Source organism: Brassica rapa, unplaced genomic scaffold (assembly GCF_000309985.2).
Source record: "Brassica rapa cultivar Chiifu-401-42 unplaced genomic scaffold, CAAS_Brap_v3.01 Scaffold0992, whole genome shotgun sequence".
NCBI lineage: Eukaryota > Viridiplantae > Streptophyta > Magnoliopsida > Brassicales > Brassicaceae > Brassica > Brassica rapa.
Genome location: NW_022610928.1, coordinates 1,753 through 23,960, shown reverse-complemented (window position 1 = coordinate 23,960; position 22,208 = coordinate 1,753).

Here is a 22,208-nt window from a genome sequence, read left to right as displayed (position 1 = left end):
GCCCAATCAGCATCACAATACCCAACAACTTCAGTACTCTTATTGCAAGCCATCCACACTCCCTGACCTGGCGCCTCTCTTAAGTATCTCAAGATCCTTTCCACCATGTTCCAATGATGTACCTTAGGAGCTTGCATGTGTTGGCTCACCTGGTTCACAGCAAAACACACATCCGGCCTTGTGATAGTAAGATAGATAAGCTTCCCAACCATTCTTCTATACCTCTTGACATCCTCAAAGGGAGTTGCATCAAACTCCCCCTCACGCATAACCTTGTAGCCTTCTTCTAGTGGTGTCTTGGCCACTCTTCCTCCAAGGTCTCCTGCCTCCTTTAGGATGTCCAAAGTATACTTCCTTTGGGACATGAACAATCCCTCCCTTGATCTACACATCTCAATGCCAAGGAAATATTTCAGTTCTCCTAGGTCTTTGATGTCAAATGCGGTCTTGAGGAATGTCTTAGTTGAGCTGATCTCTTCCTTGTCACTACCAGTGATGATGATGTCATCCACATAGACCAGAATCACAACGATCCCTTGCTGGCTGGTGAGAGTAAACAGTGTGTGATCCGCTTGAGACTTCACAAAGCCTCTCCCATTTAGTGTGGTGCTTAGCTTGTGGTACCAAGCTCTTGGTGATTGTTTCAGGCCATAGATAGCCTTCCTGAGTCTGAGAACATTCCCTGGTTTCACCATCTCTTCCATTCCGGGAGGTGGCCTCATATATACTTCATCCTCTAGTTCACCTTGCAAGAATGCATTCTTCACATCCATTTGCCAAAGATCCCATTCTAGGTTCACTGCCAATGAGAGGAGGATCCGGATAGTATGGAGCTTAGCTACTGGTGCAAAAGTGTCTAGGTAGTCTTCTCCATATACTTGTGTGTAACCTCTTGCCACTAGTCTGGTCTTTTTCCTTTCTGGCTTCCCATTTGCAAGGTACTTGATGGTATGTATGAGCCTGCTAGTCACGGCTTTCTTCCCTTTTGGAAGTTCTGTCTCATACCAGGTGTTATTCCTTTCCATGGCTCCCATTTCATCATCCACTGAGCTCCTCCATTCATCATCCTCCATAGCTTCTGCATACGTTTTTGGTATCCATTCCTGGTCCAATGAACTCACAAAGACTTGATGTTCTTCTGGATATTGAGCAAGGGTGCATACTCCACTTACTGGATGTGCCACGGCTTGAGCATTGTAGTAGATTTTTGTCTTAACCCAATCTGAAGCCGGTCTCCTGATCCTTGTACTTCTTCTTAGGGCTGGTGTCTGCTCAGGTTCACTACCTTGAGCTTCAGTTTCTGGTTGCTCCATCTCATCTTGATCATGAGACAATACTGAGTTTTCTTCAGGTTGAGCTTGCGCAGATTTTTCTCCATTGCCCCCCTCATGATCATGATGAGAGACTTCATTATCTCGTACCTCAGCTCCATCATGCTGAGGGGTAGTATCCCGGCTCTTTTCTGGTTCCCTTGGTAAGCTGATGCCAAGTCTTTCCATAAGAACTTTCAGGTTGTTAGCTCTGTCCGAGGCAGAATGAGATAGATCTTTGAGTTCTCCCCAACTCTTCTCATCATAGTAGGCCTTGGATTCCATGAACTTAACATCTCTGGATACTAGGACTCTCCTTGTTTCTGGTACGTAGCATTTGTACCCTTTCTGATGTGTGGAGTACCCAATAAACATGGCCTTTGTGCTCTTTGCTTCTAGCTTGTTCCTTAGTTCTCCTGGAATCAAAACAAAACACACACACCCAAACACACGCAAATGGTCAATGGATGATCTAGATTTGTTTAGTACCTCATACGGAGTGGCATCAAGGAGGACTCTTGTAGGTGTGCGGTTGATTAGATAGGTGGCCGTGACCACTGCATCTCCCCAAAAACGTTTAGGTACATTGGCATGGAACATCATACTCCTCGCCACTTCCATCAAGTGTCTATTCTTTCTCTCAGCAACTCCATTTTGTTGAGGTGTATAAGGGCAGCTAGTTTGTTGAATGATTCCATGTGAGGCTAGGTGTTGTTTGAAGGCTGTGCTAGTATACTCACCACCATTATCTGATCTAAGAATTTTGATCTTAACATTGAAATGGTTAGTTATATAGCTCTGAAAGTTTTTAAAAGCTTCTAGCACTCTATCCTTAGATTGCAACAAGGTGATCCATGTGTATTTAGATTTTTCATCAATGAATGTCACAAAATATTTATGTTGCTCTCTAGATGCACATGGGGCAGTCCATACGTCAGAATGTATGAGATCAAAGCAATTATCATATTGAGTCTTTGATTTAGGAAACACAGTTCTACAATGTTTTCCTAAGATACAAGCCTCACAATCACTTTTAAAAGAAATGCTAGGTAACAGGATGTTCAAGGCATGAGAATGAGGATGTCCTAGTCTAGCATGCCATATTACATCTTTAGGGAATTCAGAAACAGAATGAAAAACAGGAAATAAATCAGTTGCGGATCTTGTGTCCTCAAGCAAGTACAAGTCTCCCTTGGTAACACCTTTGCCAAGCAACTTACTAGAATCAATATCCTGAAAGTACACACTGTTAGGCGTGAATGTAACTTGACAATTGAGATCATTAGTTACTTTCTTAACAGATAATAGATTTGAAGCAAAGGTGGGCATATAGAAAGCCTTAGTTTCTTTATCAAACAGTTTAAGGTTACCTACACCTTTTATTGGAATTTTATCTCCATTTGCTATCATCACATTTCCTAAGGCCGGTTCTATGTTTTTAATCAGTTCTAAGTCACTTATCATGTGATGAGAAGCACCAGAATCTATAACTAAGGGCTTAGCCGATTTAAAAACTCTTATAGTGTCATTAGCAGTATGTGAAGCATTAAGAGAAATACCAAGGTTTTTAGATATACCAGATTCTTTTAGAGCCTTGATGAGAGCAGTTAAGTCAGACTTCTTGATGGTCTCATCCAGGTTGGCCCTTGGCGTGGCATAGCCTGATGTGGAGGCAGTTGCACTTCCCACACCTAGGTTGCTTATGCCCATGGTGATTGGTGTTGTTGGCTCCGCACCATCAGCTGAGAAGTTGGCCCTTGCATCTTGGTATTGGGAGCGAATCTCCCTAAACTTGCTGGGCTTAAGGTGGGGATGGAGTATCCAGCATTTGTCCTTCAAGTGACCCTTCTTCTTGCAGTGGTCACAGGTCAGGCCTTTCCTCTCATCTTGTTTGTAAGCCGCCTTGTTTGCCACTGCTTGTTCTGCTTGATGCGCCATGCTTAAGTCTCCCTTGCCACCAAACAAGCCCACTGAGCCTTCTTCCTTCTGGATTTGAGCACATACTTCATCCAGGTCAGGTAGCTTGTCAGCTCTTAGGATGTGCTTGATCAAGCTCCCATAAGATGGGTTAAGAGTGAGCAGCAGTCCAAACACTCTGTCCTCCTCACGCCTGGTTAGAAGCGTGGCATGGTCAGTGGTGTGTGGTCTTAGCAGTTCCATCTCTGCCCAAAGAGACCTAAACTTGCCAAAGTGTGGTTGAAACTCCACATCTCCTTGGTTGAGCGCATTGATGGCTCTCTTCACTTCAAAGACTCTTGTGAGGTTGGAGACATTTCCATACACTTTGTAAAGTGTATCCCACAGCTGTTTGGTAGTCTCACAGTAAGAGTAAGACTCCATGATGGCGGGTTCAAGAGAGCTGAGGAGCACTGTGAGAACCATGAGGTCTTCCTGAGCCCACTTGTCTTCATCAGCTACCACCATTTCCTGTCCATCTTCTCCTTGGTTGGTTTGTTTTGGAGCCGCTTCTGCTGAGACATGACTCCACAAACCCTTTCCTCCAAGGGCAATTTTCACCATCCTGGCCCATAAGAGGTAGTTAATCCCCTTCAGGGTCACAGGTATGCTGATGCGGTTGTTGTTGTTGTTGTTGTTGTTGTTCTCCATCTTGAGGATTCAAAGAACGGCAAGAAAAGAAACAGAGATTTGTTTTGCGGAAGTAGATAAGGGTTTCAAGAGCTTTGTTGCTCTGATACCATGATAAAATGAATGAGTTATAAGAGTGGCTTGTGTGATTTATCAAGAACAAAGAGAAGAGATAGCTAGGGTTTTGCTAAGAATCCGAGAGAGAGAGAGAGAGAGAGAGATTTCGAAAACATAAGAAAGAAGTGAGGAAGTGATTATATTTTTCCTTGATCCATTTGGTTCTGATTACATACTTTAAATAGATGCAACAATGAATAAACTAATGGCAAGTTGACATAGAAGAAAAGAATAAACAAAGAGGACTGATCAAGGGCAGGTTGCGCACAGCCAAGGTGGAAAGCGACAGCACCAAACGGCTCTCTCTCCTTTGAACCACCTTGTCTTCTTCTTCAACGGATCCCTTCTCTTGGCCGACATCTTTTAAATATCTTAAGGCAAGTATAACATCCTTCTTGATCACAGATAAGTCTCCTCTTGTCTTGCACGCCAAGTTAGATCACACTTGTACGGACAAGCTTACTTTGATCACTCCGGATGTATGTCTTGACTTGATTTCTTCTTCCTCTATGTCATTCATGCTTTCATGTCAACACTGATTTACAGCAAGACTATGAAAGAACATGTTAATCACTTGAAGCAAGTTCTAGATGTGCTTAGAAAAGAAAATCTGTATGCTAACTATAAGAAGTGCTCTTTTGGCACAGATAACCTTGTCTTTTTAGGTTTTGTTGTGACTTCACAGGGCATACAGGTTGATGAGGAAAAGGTGAAGGCTATCAGGGAGTGGCCGATTCCTAAATCTATTGGAGAGGTCAGAAGTTTTCATGGACTTGCTGGCTTCTACCGGAGGTTTGTGAGAGATTTCAGTACAGTTGCAGCACCCCTGACTGAAGTAGTCAAGAAGAGTGTAGGTTTCACTTGGGGACCAGCACAAGAAGAGGCATTTCAAATGCTAAAAGAGAAGTTAACAAGTGCTCCCTTACTTGCACTTCCTGACTTTTCTAAGACTTTTGAAATTGAATGTGATGCATCTGGTATTGGAATTGGAGCTGTGTTGATGCAGGATAAGAAACCCATAGCTTATTTCAGTGAGAAGCTAGGAGGCGCCACCTTAAACTATCCTACCTATGACAAGGAGCTGTATGCCTTGGTGAGAGCTTTACAAGTGTGGCAACATTACTTGTGGCCTAAGGAGTTTGTGATCCATACAGATCATGAATCCCTTAAACATCTCAAAGGGCAACAGAAGCTGAACAAGAGACACGCCAGGTGGGTGGAGTTCATTGAGACCTTTCCTTATGTCATTCACTACAAGAAAGGTAAGGAGAACGTAGTGGCTGATGCACTCTCCAGAAGGTATACTCTTTTATCTTCAATGGAAACTAAACTCTTAGGATTTGAACACATCAAATCTTGCTATGCTAATGATCCTGAGTTTAAAGATGTGTTTAGAGAATCTGAGAAACATGCTAGTGGAAAATTCTATCAAGTAAAAGGATTTCTTTTCTATGATAACCGCCTGTGTGTTCCTAGTGGTTCTTTGAGAGAATTGTATGTTAGGGAAGCTCACGCAGGAGGGCTGATGGGACACTTTGGGGTCGCCAAAACACTCTCCACCTTGCAGGAGCACTTCTACTGGCCGAGTATGAAGAAAGAAGTGGAGCGTGTGTGCTCAAGGAGTGTCGTGTGCAAGCAAGCCAAGTCTAAGGTCCAACCAACAGGTTTGTATACACCTCTCCCTATTCCTACTGCACCATGGATTGATATCTCTATGGACTTTGTCTTAGGATTGCCTAGAACTAGGAAAGGAAGAGATAGCATCTTTGTGGTTGTTGATAGATTTTCTAAGATGGCTCACTTCATACCTTGTCATAAAACTGATGATGCATCTTTGGTAGCTGATCTATTCTTTAGAGAAGTTGTTAGATTGCATGGTATGCCTAGGACTATAGTTTCTGATAGAGATACTAAGTTCCTTAGCTATTTCTGGAAAACTCTGTGGGGAAAGTTGGGAACTAAGCTATTGTTTTCAACTACTTGTCATCCCCAAACTGATGGTCAAACTGAATCAGTCAATAGGACATTGTCTACTCTTTTGCGTGCCATCATTAAGAGTAACATTAGGACATGGGAGGATTGTTTACCACATGTAGAGTTTGCATATAACAGAGCAGTGCATTCAGCTACTAAACTCTCTCCTTTTCAAGTTGTTTATGGGTTTAACCCATTGTCTCCTCTTGATTTATTTGCTTTACCTTTAAAAGAACAAACTAACCTTGATGGCAAGCAAAAGGCCGAGTTTGTTTTGTCTTTGCATGAACAGGTCAGGAAGAACATTGAGGAGAGGACCAAGATGTATGAGAGGCAGAAGAACAAGGGGCGCAAGGAGCTAGTACTTGAACCGGGTGATCTTGTGTGGATTCACATGAGAAAAGAGAGGTTTCCTGTTGAGAGGAAATCAAAGTTGCTGCCAAGGAAAGATGGACCTTTCAAAGTGCTGAAGAGAATCAACAACAATGCCTACCAGATTGATCTTGAAGGGAAATACACAATCAGTTCTACTTTCAATGTTTCTGACTTGGATCCTTTTATTGCAGATGATTTGGATTTGAGGTCAAATCCTTTTAAAGGAGGAGGGGATGGTGTAGCCATGAGTAGAGACATTGGAGAGCTGAGTGAGTCTGATGAGGGAGAGCCAGACTTGAGAAGAGAAGAGCCAGACTTGAGCAGAGAAGAACCAGACTTGAGCAGAGAAGAACCAAATGAGCTAGCCAGCTTGTGGAGTGGACCAGTAACCAGATCAAGACTGAGAGCACAAGAGGAGAGGCTCCAGGAGATAGCCAAAACCGTGGGCCTTGGTTCAAGGCAAGGAGATCAAGATAAACCAGCTTGTTGGTTTAATTTAATTACTTTGTAAGGGTTTTGGTTATTGGGCTTTCATTTAATTTAAACCAAAGACAATTAGGATTAGAATTAGAATTAAACCACCTTGGTTTAGCATTAGGGTTTTCGATTTTCACTTTAAGAACATGGGGCTGCAGCCTTGTTTTCTCAACTTTCAATCTAAGAATTATTCAGTCAACTTTGTTGTCTTGTCTCTAGCTTTCTCTGTTCAGCTCTAGAACATTGATCTCACTTAAAGGAAGGAATTCCTGTGAATCCCATCTTAGACAATACAAGGTGATCTTGTGTCTTTGAGTAGCAAACCATCCTTGGCGCCAACCCATAGGCTCAGGGAGACGTCCACAGTTCAAAGGAGAGCTAGTAGCTTCTTAGAACATCCTCTATCCATCCACCTTCAAGTGATCCAGAGTTTAAGCCATACCCAGGCTGCACCAAGTCTCAATACTATGACTCAGATATCCATCAGTTCTATCTATATAGGATGCAGCAAGAGAGTATCCTAAAGGAGAGTTCATACAGTTACCATTCTCCTTGAGAGCTTTGATGAGGGCATCAATGTCTGATCTCCTTATCATCTCACCATCAGTGCTCTTCCCCGGAGTGTGTTGGGTAGTTAGGGCCTTTCCTTCACCATCTCGCATTGTCTGCCCAGCTCCGGATGTTCCAGCTTCACTTGCCCCTTCAGACAGATGCGCCCTTGCTTCTTTATCCTTCAGGAACTTCGCTGGCTTGAGGTGAGGGTGCAGGATCCAGCATTGGCTCCTCTTGTGGCCCTGCTTCTTGCAATGGTCACACTTCCCTCCAAACTTCCCTTCTTCAGTGCGGTAAGCTGCCTTGTTTGCCTGGATAGTATCAGCTTGGTTCGCAAGTGTGAGCTCCCCCTTGCCTCCGAACAGCCCAACTGATCCCTCTTCTTTTTGTATCTGAGCACACACATCTTCAAGGGAGGGAAGCTTTGGTGACCTCAAGATGTGCTTGATGAGATCATTAAAGACCGGATTCAAGGTGAGTAGTAGGCCGAACACTTGATCTTGTTCTCTTCTCTCCATGAGCACATCTTGGTCAGTGGTGTTGGGCCTCAGCATCTCTAGCTCTGACCACAAGGCTCTGAACTTTCCCAAGTGTTTAGTAAACTCTACCTCCTCTTGCACAAGTGTGTTGATTGATCTCTTCAACTCAAACACACGGCTCAGGTTAGATGTGTTACCATAGACCTTTTGGAGTGTCTCCCACAGATCCTTTGGCGTCTCACAGTAGCTGTATGCTTCCAAGATTGAGGCTTCAAGTGACCCATGTAGCACCGTAAGCACCTTCAAGTCATCCTGATCCCACTTCTCTTGATCTGCCACCACCAGCTCTTGACCGCCTTCTTCTTCATTAGCAACTGGTCTTGAAGCTCCACCAGAGATATGGCTCCACAGACCCTTGCTCCCAACCGCCGCTTTCACCAAGCGAGACCACAGCAGGTAGTTAGTACCACCCTTCAAGGTAACCGCAACCGAGAGAGTCTTGCTCTTGCTTTCCTCCATTCCAAATGCTTCAAAGGACAACCGTAGATGAAATGAAGCTGAAGATTAATGAGATTAGAACCAGACTATGAGCAACCTGGCTCTGATACCATATTAGATTAAGAGAATGAAATGATTTAGAGTAGATTAAGGAACAGAATGAGAGATTATGAAGAGTTTAGGTGAGAATCATGATTAAGTGAGTATGAATGTAGAGAGATAGACTCAGAACTGTATGTTTATTATTAATCACAAGAGTTACAATATATAGAGAGAGAGCATTAGGGTTTTCGAAATCATAAAGAGGAGCTAAGCATGTGAGGTCAACAAGGTTAGGATAAGATCTCTTTAACTCGGCCAATCAGTGTTCCCACATGCTTGGAGCATCTAGGATCTTGGACAAAGATGCTCTTGCCTTTCCAGCTGTGCCAGCCTGTAAAGCCGCGCCTCTCTTATCCTTAAACGGTCTGATCAGCCAGCCAAAGCCCCTTCTCTTCTCATAAGTTACTCGGGTAACTTATTGTAACCGCGGTCGAGGTTTCACCTGTCTGAATGTGTACGGACCGTACGGCCTTGTACGGCCTTGTACGGTCATGCCAATGTGAACCTCTCCCATCACCCCAATGCTTAACATACACTCTTCAGTCTTCACCCCTCACTACTCCTCACTTGTATATCCAACTCTTCTCAACAAATTGGAGCATTTGAATTAAAGCAAAAGCTTATCCTTTGTAATAGTGGCTTATTCTAAACCCTAGTCGCCTAAGCTGTCTCTCTATATATTGTGAACTCTTCTCATTATACACTTTTGTGTATTAGAGTGTGTTTAAGAACAATCAGATTGTTTTATGTAAGATTAAAGAGATTAAGAGAATAAGTAGAGAGAGAATAGAGAGAGAATACTCAAAACTCCATTAATTAATAAAGATGAGGTTTACAACATACTTATATGAGAGAGACAATCAATTTCGAAATCAACAGATAAGGTAGAGGTTCAGGGCATGTGTAGTCAAAGAGAGCCATCCAAAAGCAGCCAATGGGAGTCTTCACATGCTTGATCCCTTTGGCATCTTTTACTAGATGCTGTCTACTTTACAGCCTGTCTCCAGCCTCTCTAGCTGTGAGGAAACCTTATCCAGACTGCTCCTCCCTTATCCATACAGCTCTTGGTCGTGGCTTACTCTCCAATATGAACCAAGGTAACTTTCCAAGCTTTAACTTAGTTACCACAGTAAAACCAAAGTTACTGTGGTAACTCCAAAGTTACTGTCTGTCTCAATCCTCTTCCTCTATCAATGTAGTCACTCTTTATTACCTCATCTCAACACTCCCCCTCAAGCTTGACCATGTGGAACAAGTCAAGCTTGGAAACCATGAAGACCTCCCTCATTAAAAACCTCACCAAAGAAAACCCATTGGGATAAAACTTTGATGAGGGAAAAAGAGTGGAGACTCCATGGTTAAGGGGCTCAGCTCCTGGGAGTAAGATCAATGAGTCCAAGCCTGGATAGTATGGACTCCATTGTCTTTAATCTCGCTGCCTTAGTAAACACATCTGCAAGCTGATCTTCACTTCTTGTATAACATGGCAGAATCACTCCTAAGATAATCATCTGCCTCACCTTATGACAATCCACCTCTATGTGCTTTGTTCTCTCATGAAACACTGAGTTGGAGGCAATGTGGATAGCTGCTTGATTGTCACAATGCATAGTCATAGGAGTACTCTGCTCAATCTCTAGATGCTTCAAGATCCCCTTGATCCACACCAACTCGTTTGTCAGCTTCAGCATGGCTCTATACTCAGCTTCAGCACTTGAACAAGAGATAACCTTCTGCTTCTTACTCTTCCAAGTAACCAAGTTTCCTCCAATGAATGTACAATACCCAGTAGTTGATCTCCTGTCCACTCTATCTCCTGCCCAATCAGCATCACAATACCCAACCACTTCTGTACTGCCATTACAACCCATCCAAACCCCTTGTCCAGTCGTCCCACTCAGATACCTCAGTATCCTATCAACCATCTTCCAGTGATGGACCTTTGGTGCCTGCATATGCTGACTCACTTGGTTCACAGCAAAACATATATCTGGTCTGGTGATGGTCAAGTAGATCAGCTTGCCAACCATCTTCCTGTATAGCTTAGGATCTTCAAACAGCTGCTTCTCTTCAACCTCCCCCTCACGCAGAACTTTATATCCCTCCTCAAGGGGTGTCTTAGCTATCTTTCCTCCAAGCACATCAGTCTCCTTCAACATATCCATAGTATACTTCCTTTGAGACATAAACAAACCCTCCTTTGATCTGCATATCTCAATGCCCAGAAAATACTTCATCTCTCCCAAATCCTTGATGTCAAACACAGATTTGAGAAACTACTTAGTAGCCTGAATCCCTGCCTTATCACTTCCTGTGATAATCAAATCATCCACATACACTAGAATCACAATGCTCCCTGAAGGTCCTGTCAAGGTGAAGAGAGTGTGATCTAGTTCAGACTTCCTAAAGCCTCTCCCATTGAGTGTTGTACTCAGCTTCCTGTACCAAGCTCTAGGTGATTGTTTCAGCCCATATATTGCTTTCTTCAATCTCAAAACATTCCCTGGCTTTACTAGATGCTCAAGACCAGGAGGTGGATGCATGTATACTTCATCTTCAAGTTCACCTTGCAAGAAAGCATTCTTCACATCCATTTGCCACAAATCCCACTCCAAGTTTGTTGCAATAGATAACACAATTCGAATTGTGTGAAGCTTGGCCACTGGTGCAAAAGTATCAATGTAATCTTCCCCATAAGTCTGTGTAAATCCTCTTGCAACCAGCCTAGTCTTGCGCCTATCTATCTCCCCATTTGCAAGATACTTGATGGTGAAGATCCATCTGCTTGAAACTGCCTTCTTCCCTTTAGGTAACTCACTCTCATACCAAGTATCATTCCTGATCATTGCATCCCTTTCATCTCCTACTGAATCTCTCCAAACCTTGTGCTTCATAGCTTCTTCATAAGATCTTGGTATCTCATTCTCATCCAAGTTACACATAAACACCATGTGCTCTTCTGGATATTCTGCAAAGGAACACACGGCTTGAGAAGGATGCTCCACAGCCTGGGCATTGTAGTACACTCTCGTGTTTACCCAGTTGGAAGCATCCCTCTTTATCCTTGTGCTCCTCCGCAAAGCCTGAACCTGATCCTCAGCTTGAACCTCTGCTTGAACCTCTGTTTCTGTCTCACTCACCTCCTCCAGATCATGAACCTCTCCCTGCTCATCCACACGGACCTGAGGAACATTCTCTACTTCTTCTGTCACCTCTTGATCATGATGACCTGAATCCCCTTGGTGCTGCTCTTGCACTCCTGATTCAGACTCATTTCCCCCCTCATGATCAAGGGAGTTGTTCTTTCAGCTTCTCTGACCTTATCTTGGAACATGTTTACCCCAAGCCTTTCCAAGATGTTCCTCAGATTCTCTGCCATGTTTCTTGGTTCTTTAGACAGATCTTCCAAGTCTTCCAATTCTTTTCTTCATAATATCCCTTTGTCTCCATGAACTTAACATCTCTAGACACCAACACTCTCCTGGTTGCTGGATCATAGCACTTGTACCCCTTCTGAGTTACTGAGTACCCAATGAGCATTGCTTTAGTGCTCTTTGCCTCCAACTTGTTTCTCTGTTCTCCTGGAACCCAGACATAACATAGACATCCAAAGACACGCAGATGATCTATGTATGGCTTGCTCTTGTTCAGCACCTCAAACGGAGACAGATTCTTCAATACCTTAGTTGGAATCCGATTGATAAGATAGCATGCAGTCTGAACAGCATCACCCCAAAATCTCTTGGAACATTAGCATGATACATCATGGATCTAGCCACCTCCATCAGATGCCTATTCTTCCTCTCAGCTACCCCATTCTGCTGTGGTGTGTAAGGACAACTGGTCTGATGCACTATCCCATGTTTAGCCAAGTGATTCTTTTCTTGAAGGCATGACTGGTGTATTCTCCTCCATTATCAGACCGTAGTACCTTCACAGTAGCATTGTAATGATTAGTTACATATGCTTGGAAGTTGACAAAAGCCTCAAACACTCTATCCTTAGATGGCATCAATGTGATCCATGTATACTTAGACTTCTCATCTATGAATGTCACAAAGTACTTCTGGTTTTCTCTAGACATACAAGGGGCTGTCCACACATCAGAATGAACAAGATCAAAGCAATTTGCATATATGGTCTCTGATGTGGGAAAAACAGTTCTACAGTGCTTCCCTAAGATGCAAGCTTCACATTCCAAGTGATTGAATGACATATTAGGCTTAATCAATTCAATTGCACGAGCATGAGGATGTCCTAATCTAGCATGCCAAGTAATACTATCACACCTATCAGCAGTACTACTCAAGCATACAGAATCAACAGGGTTAGAGTTCTTAGCTGTTTGGAGATGATATAACTGATTCTTGCTCTCCCCTCTACCAATAACTTTCCCAGTCTTCAAGTCTTGAAACTCAACCTCATTTGGCCTGAATACTACTTGACAATCAAGATCAACTGTGGCCTTCTTCACTGATATCAGGTTTGAAGTGAACTGAGGCAAATAGAACGCAGGTGAGTCCTTCTCAAACAGCTTGAGGTTTCCCACTCCTTCTTGGGATCCTAGCACCATTAGCTATCATGACACTCCCTGTTGCAGCCTTGACTCCACTTATCAGACTCCTATCACTGATCATATGATGTGTTGCTCCAGAATCAATGATAATGGGTTTGGATGTGGATGCTAAGGCAGGAGCACCCTGTCTCCGGGTCGTAGCCAAAGCATACACATACTTGACAAACCCATCCCATTCTTTCTTTGTGATAGGATCATCTGCTCTTTTGATCTCCTGCTCCTTCATAACCATACTATCCTCCACTGAATTACTCATATAGGCAGAGTAAGAACACTCTCCTCTTACCACTTGTTGAGCCACCTCCTTGATCATCTTCAAGCTCATCTTATCAGTTAGATAACCAGACTCCCTGTCTTCTTCCAAGCCTTTCCCATCTTCAGCCACACTCTAGAAAGCTTTCTCAGCCTTCCCTTCTTACAGCTTGTACCACCTTTCCACTGATTTGATCTCTTGTTCTCTTCCCACACAGCACACGCCTGATGAGTAAGAACCCATATCTCCTCCACAAGAAAGTTAAAGAACACATCTTGTTTCTCTCTTTTCTTAATAACTCTCGCATCAGCTGTGCTTGGTCTCAGCACATCCAGCTCCATCCATCCTTCTCTCAGCCTTCCCACAAGCTGATACAACTCATCCTTTCCTTGTCTCAAGCCACAGATCACTCTCTTGTCTCCACTGACCTTCACAAGTTTGGACCTTTCTTCATAAGCTTCTTCAATCCCACTCTCTAAAGTGGTTTCTTGATCAGCTTCATCTTCACTTTTCAGATTCCTTGTCTGACCTTCTTCAGTAGCCATTTCCACTAAAGGCTTCCCCTTTACATGACCACACCATAACCCACAGCTTTCCAAAGCTCTCTTTGCCCATCTTGACCAATCGCCATCCCTCTCTTCTTCAAGCTCCATGGTTGTACTAGATCTGTGCTTCATTTCCATGTTGAGATAGTTTGAATCCATCAGAATATCTCACACCACTCAGATAATAAAGACCAGAACTCAAGAACACCAAGAACACTCAAGAACCCTCAAGAACACCCAGATTTTTATGAAAAAAACGAAATCACACTCTCCCCTTTTTAGCAACCTGGCTCTGATACCATATACACTTTTGTGTATTAGAGTGTGTTTAAGAACAATCAGATTGTTTTATGTAAGATTAAAGAGATTAAGAGAATAAGTAGAGAGAGAATAGAGAGAGAATACTCAAAACTCCATTAATTAATAAAGATGAGGTTTACAACATACTTATATGAGAGAGACAATCAATTTCGAAATCAACAGATAAGGTAGAGGTTCAGGGCATGTGTAGTCAAAGAGAGCCATCCAAAAGCAGCCAATGGGAGTCTTCACATGCTTGATCCCTTGGCATCTTTTACTAGATGCTGTCTACTTTACAGCCTGTCTCCAGCCTCTCTAGCTGTGAGGAAACCTTATCCAGACTGCTCCTCCCTTATCCATACAGCTCTTGGTCGGCTTACTCTCCAATGTGAACCAAGGTAACTTTCCAAGCTTTTAACTAGTTACCACAGTAAAACCAAAGTTACTGTGGTAACTCCAAAGTTACTGTCTGTCTCAATCCTCTTCTCTATCAATGTAGTCACTCTTTATTACCTCATCTCAACACTCATTAATGAAAGTTAGACAGTTCTAATCACAAATCTCTCTACACATTTCACAATGATTTCCCATTAGTCTCATAATCTCTTACTCTTTCTTAATCTATCTTTATTCTCATATAAACTCAGATTCTATCTTACATTTCTCAAGTCATAATAGGAGTTGGCAAGAAGAAGTTATCCCACTTTCAAATCAGGTGATTCCAGTTTCCCAGTTTGGGAATAGTAGAGCTTCTTCGTCGTTCCAATCAGACCAGGATGCTCTTTGTGAGAAGCTTTATTTGGATACATAAAGTGGTGGAGAATCACCAGGAAGTTGAATAAATCTCATAGGAGTTGGCAAGAAGAAGTTATCCCACTTTCAAATCAGGTGATTCCAGTTTCCCAGTTTGGGAATAGGAGAGTCTTCATCGTTCCAATCAGACCAGGATGAATCTCTTTGTGAGAAGCTTTATTTGGATACAAAAAGTGGTGGAGAGAATCACCAGGAAGTTGAATAAATCTCATAGGAGTTGGCAAGAAGAAGTTATCCCACTTTCAAATCAGGTGATTCCAGTTTCCCAGTTTGGGAATAAGACAGCTTCTTCGTCGTTCCAATCAATCCAGGATGAATCACTTTGTGAGAAGCTTGATTTGGATACATAAAGTGGTGGAGAATCACCAGGAAGTTGAATAAATCTCATAGGAGTTGTTGGCAAGAAGAAGTTATCCCACTTTGAAATCAGGTGATTCCAGTTTCCCAGTTTGGGAATGAGACAGCTTCTTCGTCGTTCCAATCAAACCAGGATGACTCACTTTGTGAGAAGCTTGATTTGGATACATAAAGTGGTGGAGAATCACCAGGAAGTTGAATAAATCTCATAGGAGTTGGCAAGAAGAAGTTATCCCACTTTCAAATCAGGTGATTCCAGTTTCCCAGTTTGGGAATAAGACAGCTTCTTCGTCGTTCCAATCAAACCAGGATGACTCACGTTGTGAGAAGCTTGATTTGGATACATAAAGTGGTGGAGAATCACCAGGAAGTTGAATAAATCTCATAGGAGTTGGCAGAAGAAGAGTTATCCCACTTTCAAATCAGGTGATTCCAGTTTCCCAGTTTGGAATAGGACAGCTTCTTCGTCGTTCCAATCAAACCAGGATGAATCTCTTTTGTAGAAGCTTTATTTGGATACATAAAGTGGTGGAGAATCACCAGGAAGTTGAATAAATCTCATAGGAGTTGGCAAGAAGAAATTATCCCACTTTCAAATCAGGTGATTCCAGTTTCCCAATTGGGAATAGCACAGCTTCATCGTCGTTCCAATCAAACCAGGATGAATCACTTGTGAGAAGCTTGATTTGGATACCTAAAGTGGTGGAGAATCACCAGGAAGTTGAATAAATCTCATAGGAGTTGGGATGAAGAAGTTATCCCACTTTCAAATCAGGTGATTCAGTTTCCCAGTTTGGGAATAGCACAGCTTCATCGTCGTTCCAATCAAACCAGGATGAATCACTTTGTGAGAAGCTTGATTTGGATACATAAAGTGGTGGAAATCACCAGGAAGTTGAATAAATCTCATAGGAGTTGGGATGAAGAAGTTATCCCACTTTCAAATCAGGTGATTCCAGTTTCCCAGTTTGGGAATAGCACAGCTTCATCGTCGTTCCAATCAAACCAGGATGAATCACTTTGTGAGAAGCTTGATTTGGATACATAAGTGGTGGAGAATCACCAGGAAGTTGAATAAATCTCATAGGAGTTGGCAAGAAGAAGTTATCCCACTTTCAAATCAGGTGATTCCAGTTTCCCAGTTTGGGAATGAGACAGCTTCTTCGTCGTTCCAATCAAACCAGGATGACTCACTTTGTGAGAAGCTTGATTTGGATACATAAAGTGGTGGAGAATCACCAGGAAGTTGAATAAATCTCATAGGAGTTGGCAAGAAGAAGTTATCCCACTTTCAAATCAGGTGATTCCAGTTTCCCAGTTTGGGAATAGGACAGCTTCTTCGTCGTTCCAATCAAACCAGGATGAATCTCTTTGTGAGAAGCTTGATTTGGATACATAAAGTGGTGGAGAATCACCAGGAAGTTGAATAAATCTCATAGGAGTTGGCAAGAAGAAGTTATCCCACTTTCAAATCAGGTGATTCCAGTTTCCCAGTTTGGGAATAGCACAGCTTCATTCGTCGTTCCAATCAAACCAGGATGAATCACTTTGTGAGAAGCTTGATTTGGATACATAAAGTGGTGGAGAATCACCAGGAAGTTGAATAAATCTCATAGGAGTTGGGATGAAGAAGTTATCCCACTTTCAAATCAGGTGATTCCAGTTTCCCAGTTTGGGAATAGGACAGCTTCTTCGTCGTTCCAATCAAACCAGGATGAATCACTTTGTGAGAAGCTTGATTTGGATACATAAAGTGGTGGAGAATCACCAGGAAGTTGAATAAATCTCATTGGAGTTGGCAAGAAGAAGTTATCTCACATTCAAATCAGGTGATTCCAGTTTCCCAGTTTGGGAATAGCACAGCTTCTTCGTCGTTCCAATCAAACCAGGATGAATCACTTTGTGAGAAGCTTGATTTGGATACATAAAGTGGTGGAGAATCACCAGGATGTTGAATAAATCTCATAGGAGTATGCAAGAAGAAGTTATCCCACTTTCAAATCATGTGATTCCAGTTTCCCAGTTTGGGAATATAACAGCTTCTTCGTCGTTCCAATCAAACCAGGATGAATCACTTTGTGAGAAGCTTGATTTGGATACATAAAGTGGTGGAGAATCACCAAGATATTGAATAAATCTCATAGGAGTAGGCAAGAAGAAGTTATCCCACTTTCAAATCAGGTGATTCCAGTTTCCCAGTTTGGGAATAGGACAGCTTCTTCGTCGTTCCAATCAAACCAGGATGAATCACTTTGTGAGAAGCTTGATTTGGATACATAAAGTGGTGGAGAATCACCAGGAAGTTGAATAAATCTCATAGGAGTTGGCAAGAAGAAGTTATCCCACTTTCAAATCAGGTGATTCCAGTTTCCCAGTTTGGGAATAGACAGCTTCTTCGTCGTTCCAATCAAACCAGGATGAATCACTTTGTGAGAAGCTTGATTTGGATACTAAAGTGGTGGAGAATCACCAAGGAAGTTGAATAAATCTCATAGGAGTTGGCAAGAAGAAGTTATCCCACTTTCAAATCAGGTGATTCCAGTTTCCCAGTTTGGGAATAGCACAGCTTCTTCGTCGTTCCAATCAAACCAGGATGAATCACTTTGTGAGAAGCTTGATTTGGATACATAAAGTGGTGGAGAATCACCAGGAAGTTGAATAAATCTCATAGGAGTTGGAAGAAGAAGTTATCCCACTTTCAAATCAGGTGATTCCAGTTTCCCAGTTTGGGATAAGACAGCTTCTTCGTCGTTCCAATCAAACCAGGATGAATCACTTTGTGAGAAGCTTGATTTGGATACATAAAGTGGTGGAGAATCACCAGGAAGTTGAATAAATCTCATAGGAGTTGGCAAGAAGAAGTTATCCCACTTTCAAATCAGGTGATTCCAGTTTCCCAGTTTGGGAATAGGACAGCTTCTTCGTCGTTCCAATCAAACCAGGATGAATCACTTTGTGAGAAGCTTGATTTGGATACATAAAGTGGTGGAGAATCACCAGGAAGTTGAATAAATCTCATAGGAGTTGGCAAGAAGAAGTTATCCCACTTTCAAATCAGGTGATTCCAGTTTCCCAGTTTGGGAATAGCACAGCTTCTTCGTCGTTCCAATCAAACCAGGATGAATCACTTTGTGAGAAGCTTGATTTGGATACATAAAGTGGTGGAGAATCACCAGGAAGTTGAATAAATCTCATAGGAGTTGGGATGAAGAAGTTATCCCACTTTCAAATCAGGTGATTCCAGTTTCCCAGTTTGGGAATAGCACAGCTTCATCGTCGTTCCAATCAAACCAGGATGAATCACTTTGTGAGAAGCTTGATTTGGATACATAAAGTGGTGGAGAATCACCAGGAAGTTGAATAAATCTCATAGGAGTTGGCAAGAAGAAGTTATCCCACTTTCAAATCAGGTGATTCCAGTTTCCCAGTTTGGGAATAGCACAGCTTCATCGTCGTTCCAATCAAACCAGGATGAATCAATTTGTGAGAAGCTTGATTTGGATACATAAAGTGGTGGAGAATCACCAGGAAGTTGAATAAATCTCATAGGAGTTGGCAAGAAGAAGTTATCCCACTTTCAAATCAGGTGATTCCAGTTTCCCAGTTTGGGAATAGCACAGCTTCTTCGTCGTTCCAATCAAACCAGGATGAATCACTTTGTAAGAAGCTTGATTTGGATACATAAGGTGGTGGAGAATCACCAGGAAGTTGAATAAATCTCATAGGAGTTGGCAAGAAGAAGTTATCCCACTTTCAAATCAGGTGATTCCAGTTTCCCAGTTTGGGAATAGGAGCGCTTCTCGTCGTTCCAATCAAACCAGGATGAATCACTTTGTGAGAAGCTTGATTTGGATACATAAAGTGGTGGAGAATCACCAGGAAGTTGAATAAATCTCATAGGAGTTGGCAAAAGAAGTTATCCCACTTTCAAATCAGGTGATTCCCGTTTCCTAGTTTGGGAATAGAACAACTTCTTCGTCGTTCCAATCAAACCAGGATGAATCACCTTGTGAGAAGCTTGATTTGGATACATAAAGTGGTGGAGAATCACCAGGAAGTTGAATAAATCTCATAGGAGTTGGCAAGAAGAAGTTATCCCACTTTCAAATCAGGTGATTCCAGTTTCCCAGTTTGGGAATAGCACAGCTTCATCGTCGTTCCAATCAAACCAGGATGAATCACTTTGTGAGAAGCTTGATTTGGATACAAAAAGTGGTGGAGAATCACCAGGAAGTTGAATAAATCTCATAGGAGTTGGGATGAAGAAGTTATCCCACTTTCAAATCAGGTGATTCCAGTTTCCCAGTTTGGGAATAGCACAGCTTCTCTGTCGTTCCAGTCAAACGAGGATGAATCACTTTGTGAGAAGCTTGATTTGGATACATAAAGTGGTGGAGAATCACCAGGAAGTGAATAAATAAATATCATAGGAGTTGGCAAGAAGAAGTTATCCCACTTTCAAATCAGGTGATTCCAGTTTCCCAGTTTGGGAATAGCACAGCTTCATCGTCGTTCCAATCAAACCAGGATGAATCACTTTGTGAGAAGCTTGATTTGGATACATAAAGTGGTGGAAGAATCACCAGGAAGTTGAATAAATCTCATAGGAGTTGGCGAAGAAGAAGTTATCCCACTTTCAAATCAGGTGATTCCAGTTTCCCAGTTTGGGAATAGCACAGCTTCTTCGTCGTTCCAATCAAACCAGGATGAATCACTTTGTGAGAAGCTTGATTTGGATACATAAAGTGGTGGAGAATCACCAGGAAGTTGAATAAATCTCATAGGAGTTGGCAAGAAGAAGTTATCCCACTTTCAAATCAGGTGATTCCAGTTTTCCAGTTGGGAATAGACAGCTTCTTCGTCGTTCCAATCAAACCAGGATGAATCACTTTGTGAGAAGCTTTAATTGGATACATAAAGTGGTGGACAATCACCAGGAAGTTGAATAAATCTCATAGGAGTTGGCAGGAAGAAGTTATCCCACTTTCAAATCAGTTGATTCCAATTTCCCAGTTTGGGAATAGGACAGCATCTTCGTCGTTCCAATCAAACCATGATGAATCATTTGTGAGAAGCTTGATTTGGATACATAAAGTGGTGGAGAATCACCAGGAAGTTGAATAAATCTCATAGGAGTTGGCAAGAAGAAGTTATCCCACTTTCAAATCAGGTGATTCCAGTTTCCCAGTTTGGGAATAGCACAGCATCTTCGTCGTTCCAATCAAACCAGGATGAATCACTTTGTGAGAAGCTTCATTTGGATACATAAAGTGGTGGATAATCACCGGGAAGTTGAATAAATCTCATAGGAGTTGGGATGAAGAAATTATCCCACTTTCAAATCAGGTGATTCCAGTTTCCCAGTTTGGGAATAGCACAGCTTCTTCGTCGTTCCAATCAAACCAGGATTAATCGTTTTGTGAGAAGCTTGATTTGGATACATAAAGTGGTGGAGAATCACCAGGAAGTTGAATAATCATAGGAGTTGGCAAGAAGAAGTTATCCCATTTTCAAATCATGTGATTCCAGTTTCCCAGTTTGGGAATAGCACAGCTTCTTCGTCGTTCCAATCAAACCAAGATGAATCACTTTGAGAGAAGCTTCATTTGGATACATAAAGTGGTGGAGAATCACCAGGAAGTTGAATAAATCTCATAGGAGTTGGCGAAGAAGAGAAGTTATCCCACTTTCAAATCAGGTGATTCCAGTTTCCCAGTTTGGGAATAGCACAGCTTCTTCGTCGTTCCAATCAAACCAGGATGAATCACTTTGTGAGAAGCTTGATTTGGATACATAAAGTGGTGGAGAATCACCAGGAAGTTGAATAAATCTCATAGGAGTTGGCATGAAGAAGTTATCCCACTTTCAAATCAGGTGATTCCAGTTTCCCAGTTTGGGAATAGCACAGCTTCTTCGTCGTTCCAATCAAACCAGGATGAATCACTTTGTGAGAAGCTTGATTTGGATACATAAAGTGGTGGAGAATCACCAGGAAGTTGAATAAATCTCATAGGAGTGGGCAAGAAGAAGTTATCCCACTTTCAAATCAGGTGATTCCAGTTTCCCAGTTTGGGAATAGCACAGCTTCTTCGTCGTTCCAATCAAACCAGGATGAATCACTTTGTGAGAAGCTTGATTTGGATACATAAAGTGGTGGAGAATCACCAGGAAGTTGAATAAATCTCATAAGAGTTGGGAAGAAGAAGTTATCCCACTTTCAAATCAGGTGATTCCAGTTTCCCAGTTTGGGAATAGCACAGCTTCTTCGTCGTTCCAATCAAACCAGGATGAATCACTTTGTGAGAAGCTTGATTTGAATAAATAAAGTGGTGGAGAATCACCAGGAAGTTGAATAAATCTCATAGGAGTTGGCAAGAAGAAGTTATCCCACTTTCAAATCAGGTGATTCCAGTTTCCCAGTTTGGGAATAGCAAAGCTTCATCGTCGTTCCAATCAAACCAGGATGAACCACTTTGTGAGAAGCTTGATTTGGATACATAAAGTGGTGGAGAATCACCAGGAAGTTGAATAAATCTCATAGGAGTTTGGGAAAAGAAGTTATCCCACTTTCAAATCAGGTGATTCAGTTTCCCAGTTTGGGAATAGCACAGCTTCTTCGTCGTTCCAATCAAACCAGGATGAATCACTTTGTGAGAAGCTTGATTTGGATACATAAAGTGGTGGAGAATCACCAGGAAGTTGAATAAATCTCATAGGAGTTGGAAGAAGAAGTTATCCCACTTTCAAATCAGGTGATTCCAGTTTCCCAGTTTGGGAATAGACAGCTTCTTCGTCGTTCCAATCAAACCAGGATGAATCACTTTGTGAGAAGCTTGATTTGGATACATAAAGTGGTGGAGAATCACCAGGAAGTTGAATAAATCTCATAGGAGT